Genomic DNA, 10869 nt, shown 5'->3' with positions numbered 1-10869 from the left:
TAGACCCAACACCACCTCCTTCCTAGTTGTCAAATGAAGGCACAGGCGCCATGTTCAGGATTGATAAGAACACAGTGTTAGATAAGAGCTTTGAATGTGGACAACCTTGGAATGAGGAGGTGCAGGTACAGAGCCACCAAGCTGAACAGCTGGAGGCACAGGCAGACTATTGATTACCCTGACCTGAAGACTACGTGCACAGAGCTTATAACTCACCAAATTGTTCCAAGATATCCCGTCCTCTCAGGACTGCCTAGTGGAGGAATAAGAAGAGAGAATGAAATGTCCACAAAAGGTTTGGGGCTCTTCCTCTTCCCATGAGGAACTTCATGTGGACTGTGTGCTATTTTAATTTCTTTCATTTTTTTAAAGGTCTACTTGTATTCTATTTCCTTTGTTTACTGTGGTAAAATATAAAGAATGTGAACTTTTCAACCAACTGTGAACATACACAGTTCAGTTTTATTAATTTCATTCACTTGTTATACAACAACCAACATCATCCACTTTCCAGACTTTTTTTTAATTTGGTTCCTAAATTGAAAATTTTCACACATTTGAAAAACTTCCCAATATTCCCTCCCCCGATTCTGGCTATCACTTTCCTATGATGGAACTTAATGGTGGATTAAGACCACTGAACTACAAGGGTAATGTGACCAAGGAGGGAGAATTTACAGGTTTAGATGGTGATTTTAAACCTTTTGTATTCTGTCTTCCCAGTGAATGCTGTGATCCTGAGATTAAATGGTCTTCCTGAGCAGCCTCCGCAGGCACTTTTAATGTCCCTGTTCCTCAGGCTGTAGATGAAGAGGTTCAGCATGGGGCTTACCACAGTGTACATCACTGAGGCCACTGCACCCTTCCTAGGAGAATGTGAGACAGCTGTGCCAAGGCACACTCCAAAGCCTGTTCCTAAAAGATAAGCAAACATCGGACAGGTGAGACTCACAGGGGGAGAAGGCTTTGTACCTCCCCCCTGAGGATGGGATTCTCAGAATGGAGGGAACAATTTTACAGTAAGAGAAAAGGATCCCTGAGATGGGCTAAACTCCAAAAATGGCAGCAAGAAAACACATGATTTTATTACTGGTGAAAGTATCAGAACAGGCCAGATTGAGGAGCTGAGAAGGGTCACAGAAGAAATTAGCAATTTCCACATCCTTGAAGTAGGGAAAATTTAACATGATCAAACTGTGCAGGTGGCAGTCCAAAAGGTTAACCACAAAGGACATTAATATTAAGAAGCCACAGAGGAGAGGGTGCATGATTACTGGGTTATGCAGGGGGAGACAGAGGACCCCAAAACGGTCATAAGCCATCACAGTCAGAAGCATACCATCCATACCTCCAAAAATAATAAACAGGGACATCTGAGTCAGGCAGAGGACATCTGAGTCAGGCAGAGGACATCTATGTCAGGCAGCTTACAAAGGAGATAAGTCTGTTGTGAGTTTGGATGTTCACAGTCATCTTTGGGACCATGGTGAAACTGATATCAGCCAAGGACAGGTTAGAGAGGAAGAAGTAAATGGGCGTGTGGAGGTGGGAGTCAGAGCTGACTGCCAAGATGATGAGCAGGTTTCCAAGCACTGCAACTAGGTACATGGCCAGGAAAAGTTTGAAGAAGATGGGCTAAATTTTGTGATCTTTTAGAGACCTAGAAGATGGAAGTATTACATCCATGTTTCTATCTTGTGATTCTATATTGCTCAGATAGCTTTTGTTATTTGTTCTTTTTAGATATTCATGACAGTAGAGTGTATTTTGACATATTATACATACATGGAGTAGAATTTATTCTAATTAGGATTCCATTCTTGTGCTTGTACATGATGTGGAGTTTCACTGATGGTATATTCATATGTGAACATAGGAAAGTTACGTCTGATTCCACTCCACTGTATGTTATTCCCATCCCTCTACCTACCCCTTATTTCCCTTTGTCTAATCCACTGAACTTCTATTCTTCCCTCCCCACTTGTTGTATGTTAGCATCTCTTCAAATGGATAAACAAAATTTGGTATATATACACCATAGGGGAATTACTTGGATATCGATTTAAAAGAAAACTGTTGAAAAAAAGAAGCAAATGGGCTCTTAGCACTGTGTGTTAGTCAGCCTTCTACCACTGTGACAAAACTCCTGAGGAAAACTATGTAAAATGAAGAAAGATTTATTGTGTCTCATGTTTCAGAGGTTACAATTCATGGTCTCTTTGTGCTGCTGTTTGGGGCTGATGGTGAGGCAGAACATGGCAGACAGGGTGGTGTGTGTGTGTGTGTGTGTGTGTGTGTGTGTGTGTGTGTGTGGAGTTGCTGACATTTTATCAGCTGGAGAGAGAGAGGGAGGGAGAGAGAGAGAGAGAGAGAGAGAGAGAGAGAGAGAGAGAGAGAGAAGAGAGAAAGTGACCAAGAATATCTTATGCTCTTCAAATACAACTCACTCCCAGTGACCTACTTCCTTCAACTAGGTTCCACCTCCTAAATTCTTCACCACCTTCCACAGCATCACCTTTGGGGACAAAACCTTTGGGGGACATTTAGATCCAATTAGAGCTATAACTGTAATTATAACTAAAGGTAGAAATATGTGTGTATGTATACATACATACATATTAATGTCTACTTATACACATACATATATGTGTATGTGTTTATGTAAATATACACACACACATGCTTTTTGATGAACTTGTGTTGATTGCGCATATTGATGGGTTTCCCTGTGACTTTTCCACACATCCATATGTTGTGTGTGGATCCACCTTCCTTTCTAACCTTCTCCATTCTCCCTTCCCCCCCTTCCCCCCCTGGTCATTAGTCCAGTCCCTGATATTCCCTCTTCTTTTAGGTCATTTTTTCAGTTTCCACAGATGACAGAAAACAGACGAGGCTTGTCTTTGTGTATATGACTTATTTCTGTTAGTGTGATAACTTCCCATTTCACCCATTTCCTACAAATGACAAAATTTCATTTTGTGTGTGTGTGTGTGTGTGTGTGTGTGTGTGTGTGTGTGTGGCTGAATACTACTACTACTACTACTACTAATAATAATAATAATAATAACAACAACAAAGACCATGTTTTCTCCATCCATTCATCTGTGGTTGTGGATGTGTAGGCTGTCCAGCATTAGCTGCTATGAACATTGCCAGAATGAACACAGGTGTGCAGGTGTCTCTGACCTCATTGCCTGTGGACACACACCCACTAGTAATACAGCTGTATGGTTTGATAGTTCCATTTTTAGTCTTATGAGAAACTCTGTACTGTTTTCTGTGATGGCTGTACTAGTTTACAATTCCACCAATGATGCATAACGGCTTCTTACCCATATCCTTGCCAGCATTTGTTACTTTTTTTCTTGTTTCATTGCTTTTTATAATAACCATTCTAAGGTGTAATTATGTTTCAATTTCAATTTACATTTTCTTGATGGCCAAAGATGTTGGGCATTCCTCGCATATTCATTGGCCATTTGTATTCCTTTTGAGAAATGTCTGTTTAGGTCATTTGCCCATTTTTATAGGTTTATTTATTTTTATTGTTAACATTTTCAGTTTTGATATATTCTGGATATTAATCCTATTTCAGATGAGTAATAATTTATTATTTTTACCAACAGGATTACAAATGAAATTGTGCCCCATTAGCCCACTCTAATGACCTGAGAAAACAATTTAATTGTAGGGTAGGAAAGACAGCAAAACTAAACATCTATACCTTGATATCTTGTCTCTGTGGTCACATTATTTTTTGTATATGGTATAATGATTTTAATTTATCATTTTGTTTTATAGTAGAACAGTTGTAGCTAATTTGGGGACAGATGAATGGGGAATTTTATTATTATTTTTTGGTTCCAGGGATTAAACCCAGGGATACTTAACCACAGAGCCACATCCCCAGCCCCTTTTATATTTTATTTGGAGATAGGGCCTCCCTAAATTGCTGAAGCTGGCTTTGAACTGAAATCCTCCTGCCTCAGCCTCCCCAGCTGCTGGGATTATAGGCATGTGCTTCCACGCCCAGTGAATGGGAAATTTTTTCCAATAGGTAGAATGTTTCTGTTTGGGAAGATGAGAAATTTCTGGAGATGGGTGTTGATGAGGAATGCACCACAGCATGATGGTAATTCATACCACTTTACATGTGCAAGACGATAGTGAAAGTTGTAAATTGTTTGGGAATTTTAATATTACCATAGTAAAACCAGAAATAACAACCTAAAAATAATAATTAATTTTTTTTAAAGACGAGCTTCCTCCTGTGTGAAACAAGAGCCTCCAAGCTTCTGTGGACATATTCCCTTCTATCTTCCCATTACTATGAGAAAGTCCTTAATGTTAGTGACAAACTGGACCAATTTGGCTAATAATCAGCTCTGTGCATTGGGCCTCAACATTATATAATCATCAATAATGAGCCTGTGCCTTCAGCCCTTCAGCTTCATGGTTCCAAGTGCCTCCTCCCATGATTGGTGGCATCAGAGAAATCCTATGTGAAACTGCACTGGCATCAATCCTGTGGATGGAGCTGGAGCCTTCAATGGGTATCAGAGAATAGATGAACTTTAGATCTTCATGGTTCTGCCATGATCCATCAGAGATGCAGTAAGTGCTGGAGGAGATAAAGGATGGAGAAAGGTCTGTCCAAAGAATTGTTTCCTCATTATCACAGCAAACGTTCATTTTGAGTAGCCAGATAGGAGAATAATGATATGCAAAATCACATTCCACTATTGTCATGTATGTAAATAAAATTTTAGGTGTGAGGACTGTAAAGTTTATGTTCTCAGTTGTGTTAAACGTCCTAGAAATCTCAAAGTTTTATTTTCCTCCCAAACTTGTTCTATTTACCATAAACATCTCTTCCACAATAGCAGAAGATAGCTCCCATTAAACTGTTTCCTTACTTCTCCAAAAGGCTTATGAAGGTGATGAGGAGGATGAAGATAGAGTTCACAATAGCATGACTCATTATTCATAGCTTCCTGAGTGCCAGGCTCTGGGCTATACATTCTATGTAGATTATTTCAGTTTTCCTGCATACTCTTTCTCAGGTTAGAAACAAATTTTGTTCATTTACAGAGAAAATAAGAGAACAGAATTTTTATGAAACTCATGCTAGGCTTTTAGCTGGTAAACTCTGAGTTTATGTTGGAATTGAGCTGTCTGGTTAAGGTACAGGGACTCTGGGAAGGAGAATCCTCACAGTTTGTGCCCTTAAGTCAACCACCATTTGACTTACCTGTTACTCCAGCATGAGACCTGCCCCTCAGGGTGCACTTACATTTGGGGGTATCTGGTAAGTCACAAAACAGATCATCAGGTGTCACCAGAAGCAGTGATTATGGGAACAATGGCCAAGATCATAGGAAAAGATCATAGAAAGAAAAGACACATCATCATTCAGCACAGACTGCTCTCTTTCCCACTCCAGGATGACCTTGCAGCTGTCCACATCTTCCCGCATTCTTAAAGTCAGACCACTTAACCTATAAAGGAGTCTTTGAGTCAGGTGTTGGCTTCATTATTACTCAGGAAATTGGAAAGAGTTGAAATAGGTACCAGATGTGGGCCTCTGATGAAGACCTCTGTACCTCTGCTAAAAACTTCCAGATGGTCGTGAAACAATGAAAAAGATAAGTCCATGTTATCCAGAGCCTGGGAATTTAATTTTACATCCTGTTGCTTAAACTATTTCCATGAAAAAGAAGGTTGTAAGACTCTCAGTTTATTTATAGTTGAGACAACTGTGTTGAGTAAGGATTAAGCAGATAATTGATGCTCCCTGTGTGTTTAATATGTGCTGAATGCATACAATTGGGAAAAAGAAAACTTGCATGTTATTATTGGTAGTAATGATAAGGTTAAGTCATCACACCACTTAAGTAAAAGATTCTGTGACCTGATGGTACAGATTTCCTATTTTTGTATGAAGACTTTTTTGTGTGTGTAACTATATGCTAACATCTATAGAGGAATGATTGATCTGATTTCCATTTCCCCAGAACCTATACCTTGTTTAGCACAAAAGGGGACATAAAAACAGAAAAGTCTCTGTTAAATATTAAAGAGACCTTTTCTGGTCCACAGTACTTGGCCTACTCAGTGTGGATCCAGTGTTCTTGTATTTACCTTCCTGCACTCTCATCTCTTTTAAGAATGTGCCACAGAACTAGAGACAGGTCACAATAGCTATTGTCTGTGTCTGTGCCATGGTCACTTGGGCCCTATGATTCCATTTAGGTGCATTGACATTTATTGGGCAAATTTATTCTGTGAGCATGTACATATATGCAACAACAAATCCCATAAATATGTACAACTGTAATGCACCAATAAAAATATCCTGGCAGAGATTTTTCATGCAATGAAATAAGAAAAAATATATGCATAAATATTAGTGGCCAGGTGAGCCTTAAGTCTTGGGGTGAGACCTATATTGGAGTTTTGCATCATTCCAAAGATTCAGTAACTTTGATAGTTGTATTTACCCACATATTCACTGTTTAATTGTTGAATTCTTCATTTTTGAACAGAACCCATGATGATTAATTACGTATTAGTTTCCAAACTTAGATATGTAGCATGAGTGTTTTGGAGATGAGTATTATTCTTCATACCGAGAAAAGAGGTGTGGAGAAAGTTACCCTCTTTCTTCATATAGTAGCAGGTCAGTGATGAGGGACTGAGTGTTGACTCTCTACCTCCCACCTCATGGCAAGGTCCCTCATATTGGAGCCAAATGGGAATATTATCACCCATGCAGGATGAAATTTCTCTTTGATTTATCTTGGAAGAATTGTTACTAGATGGAAGTCAGGAATTTAAAAAAATAGACCAAGACAGGTATGATCAATTCATTTTCAGTGATGGTACCAAGAAAATTCAATGGAGAAAAGACTTTTTTTCTTCGCATTTAATGCTTCTGGAACAATTGAATAGATGTGTAGGAAAAAATGAACTTCAAACCTTACTTTAAAACACATATAAAATTAAACTGACATGGATTGAAAAATATGATAATAAATTTTAAAGAGGAAAAGACAAGAATATTTCTGAGGAATAGACTAAGATTTTATTCACAGTTGTATAATGTGGGGGTTCATTTTGATGTAGTTACACAAGCACAGGATATAGCTTGTTCCAATACTTCCCCTTCTCTCCCCTTCCCTTCCTATAATTCTCCTTCAAATATTGGTTCTTCTTACAATTGCTTATAGTTTTTTCTTTTGAAATTTCATGCAATATGGATATACATCAAGGTGAACTTCACAGTGGTATATTCATGTATGGACATAAGAAAGTTTGGTCAGGTTCATTCCACTGTTCTTCCCTTTCCTCTCATCCCTCCCTCCCCTTCAACCCCCTTCTCCTATTCCACCTACCTCTCCTCCCTTTTTATGGGGAATTCAGGAGTATTTTTGATGGTACATATTAAGAATAAGGGTATGTATTGTATAATGACTGATAATTTGGGGGCGGGTAACCACTGTAGGTGATTAATAGTAAAAGCTAGTATATATCTGTGCTTGGAATTCAATTATCCTCCACTCACATTGTTTGGGGGAATTCTAATTTGTTTAATAAGGGAAAAGGCACGGAATTTTGAAAGAATTATTTTAAGAATAAATAGACAAATTAAATGATGTTCTTCCCTTGGGTCATGCTGTGTGTCTTCTAACCCATCTGAAGTAGAGGTATGCACTTCACAGAGAGGTTGAAATCCGGGTGTTGATATAAGATAGTGCATTTCAAAAGTATAAAAAGCCTTGAGTGGTCTTAATATCAGATGTACTACTGATTTTATAGGAAGTTAACAAAGATAAACTAAAATTTAAAATAAAATTAAGAAGAAATACAATAATTAAAAAAGTGTTTCTTCAAATTTCATTACTTTTTGATTCTTGACTGGTGCAGTGCCACACTAAGATCACATTTGGTCAGAAACATCATAAGATTATGCTCATTTGGGGCTGGGGATGTGGCTCAAGTGGTAGCACGCTCACCTGGCATGCGTGCGGCCAGGGTTCGATCCCCAGCACCACATACAAACAAAGATGTTGTGTCTGCCAAGAACTAAAAAATAAATATTAAAATTCTCTCTCTCTCTCCCTAAAAAAATGATTATGTCATTTAACCAAACACTATATATGTAAAGTTGAAGTTCATTACCATCAGAGATAAGACTTTTATAGTAAATACTTCTTAAAAGACTATCAAAACTTGAGTGAGCACTTGAATAAATGAAGGAAATCAGAACCTAACAAGGAAGAAAACTTTCTGGGAGTTATTGGCACATAACTATGTATTCTGATTTCCAACTGTCAATTCTAATAGCATTATAATAATGCAGTCCTAACTCTTGTAGATTTTGTAATAATGTGCTTTTCAAGTACATAGATACTGCACTTTGGTTTAAGGTAAGAATAATGTAAATTTCAATGCTTCTTAAATTACTTTATAGTGATGTTGGTTTTGGTTTGTTTTTCTGGAAGTGGGAACTCTTACTTTTTCTCTATTTTTTTTTCTCAAAAGAATAGGTCATATTGCAAGGTGAGCTTGGAGTTGTTATCACTGATGTTCTTGGTTTTCAGGGTTCAACTTAAGTCTCTCCAAAGTAGGTGTGCAAAAAAGAAAGTGAATAACACAGAAACCATGAATAGGAATAGTTGAAAGTTTGGGTTTGTCCCAACTGAGAAACATTACTGAGGGTTTACAGAACTGAAGTGTGAACACTTAAATTGTGAATGTGTGAGTTCAAAATATATATATGGAGTACTGAGTGCCTGTTAATTTACTTCTTTTTTTCCCCAACAATTTTACTTTTATTTTTCTTTTTGCAAAAGTTGCCCAAGCAATACGGAATCACAAAATTTAACACAGATATCAGAATTCCATCTCATAGGACTCTCAGAAGATCCAGACCTGCAGCCTGTCCTCTTTGGACTGTTCCTGGCCATGTACCTGGTCACAGTGCTTGGGAACCTGCTCATCATCCTGGCTGTCAGCTCTGACCCCCACCTCCACACCCCCATGTACTTCTTCCTCTCCAACCTGTCCTTGGCTGACATCGGCTTCATCTCCACAAGGGTCCCAAAGATGATTGTGGACATCCAAACTCACAGGAGAGCCATCTCTTACGTGGGCTGTCTGAAACAGATGTCTTGCCTCATCATTTTTGGATGTATGGATGATCTGCTTCTGACTGTAATGGCCTATGACTGTTTTGTGGCTATGTGTCACCCCCTGCATTATCCAGTAATCATGAACCCTCGCCTCTGTGGCTTCTTGATTTTTTGTGTCTTTTTTACTTAGCCTTTTGGACTCCCAGTTGCATAATTTCATTGTCTTACAGTTTGCTTACTTCAAGAATGTGGAAATTTATAATTTCTGCTGTGAACCTGCTCAAATCCTTAATCTTGACTGTTCTGAACCCTTCATCAAAAACCTAGTCACATGTTTGGTTGGTGCCATATTTGTTTTTTTCCCTATCTCAGTAATACTCTTCTCCTACTACAAAATTGTTTCCTCCATTCTGCGAATCCCATCCTCAGGGGGGAAGTACAAAGCCTTCTCCACCTGTGGGTCTCACCTCTCAGTTGTTGTCTTATTTTATGGAACTAGTGTTGGGGTATACCTTGGGTCAGCTGTTTGACATTCTCCCAGAAAGGGTGTGGCCTCCTCAGTGATGTACACCATTGTCACCCCCATGTTGAATCCCTTCATCTACAGCCTGAGGAACAGGGACATTAAAAATGCCCTAAGGAGGTTCCACAGTGGAAAAGTCTATGTCAGGACCTGAGCTGCTCCCTTGGAGTGTATGTGGGAGAATCCATGAGTAGTAACACCTAGACCTAGGAATTCTACCTCATGGGCATATCGTTTTTCAGATTGTTGGCTTTGACACCTCATCACATTTCAGAGGGTTATGAGGCTGGAGTTACAAGGTGTGCTCACTCCCTTCCCACTCCTGAGCCCTCAGTGATTGACAGGCTCCTTCAGTTACTGTCTCTGTGACTCAGTGTCTACTCTTTGCCTTTGTCCTGTAGTGACTATCCAGCTTATTGCCCATATGCAATTCACTCCATTATAATAACTTGATTTACTTCTGTTTCTTGAGTGAACACTGAGTGATTGTAACAGGGGGAAAAATGTATGTTGAGATTTGTCAACGTTTGTAACATTTCAAAATGTGCTGAAGAAATAAAGCTTGTTTTAAATATATGTCGTTGTTCAGGACATCCCTGTGAGATGTGGTAAGTGGCATCATATTTCAGGTTTCCTATAAAAAAATACTATTGGCTCCTCCTCACTTTCTGGCTTCCTGCCTTGCCATGGGTTCTCTGCCTCACAGGTGTTTGCACAATTGTAATCTCATTTGTCCTGAGGCTCTCAGTACAGCCAGTGCCAGACTGTTTAGAGGTTCAGCCTTCAAAACTGCGAGCAAAATAAATCTTTTTTTCTGTATAACTTACTCTGCCTCAGATATTTTATTATAGCAACAGAAAACAGACCAATACGGGGCAGGGGCAATCTGCTTTACTTGGTCTCTTAACTAAAATGATAAACTCAACTAAAATAATTAGACACTTACAGACACATATACCCAAGATGATGTTTCATCAAAAATCTAGACACCGATAGCCCACCAATTTTACACATAAAATTAGCCATCACAATATCCTATTAAAATACTAAATATTTATATTTTATGGACATACATCCAGTATTTCAATTCCTAACAAGATTGCTTGCCTTTCTATAGTATGCTTCATAAACTCTTGAGAGAATAAATGTGAGCTTATTTATTTTTAATAAAATGAAGAATGGAATTATTTCCTCCCAAGATTAAGAGTT

General features: G+C 38.6%; 1 pseudogene; it reads left to right on the top strand.

Moving 5' to 3' along the window:
- The first annotated feature begins 1483 nt into the window (after positions 1-1483).
- LOC144253919 (olfactory receptor 7E24-like) lies at positions 1484-9814 on the top strand (annotated as a pseudogene).
- Positions 9815-10869: the final 1055 nt, after the last annotated feature.

This window comes from Urocitellus parryii, chromosome 3 (genome assembly GCF_045843805.1).
Source record: "Urocitellus parryii isolate mUroPar1 chromosome 3, mUroPar1.hap1, whole genome shotgun sequence".
Lineage (NCBI taxonomy): Eukaryota > Metazoa > Chordata > Mammalia > Rodentia > Sciuridae > Urocitellus > Urocitellus parryii.
This window is presented reverse-complemented; position numbering and strand designations above follow the sequence as displayed.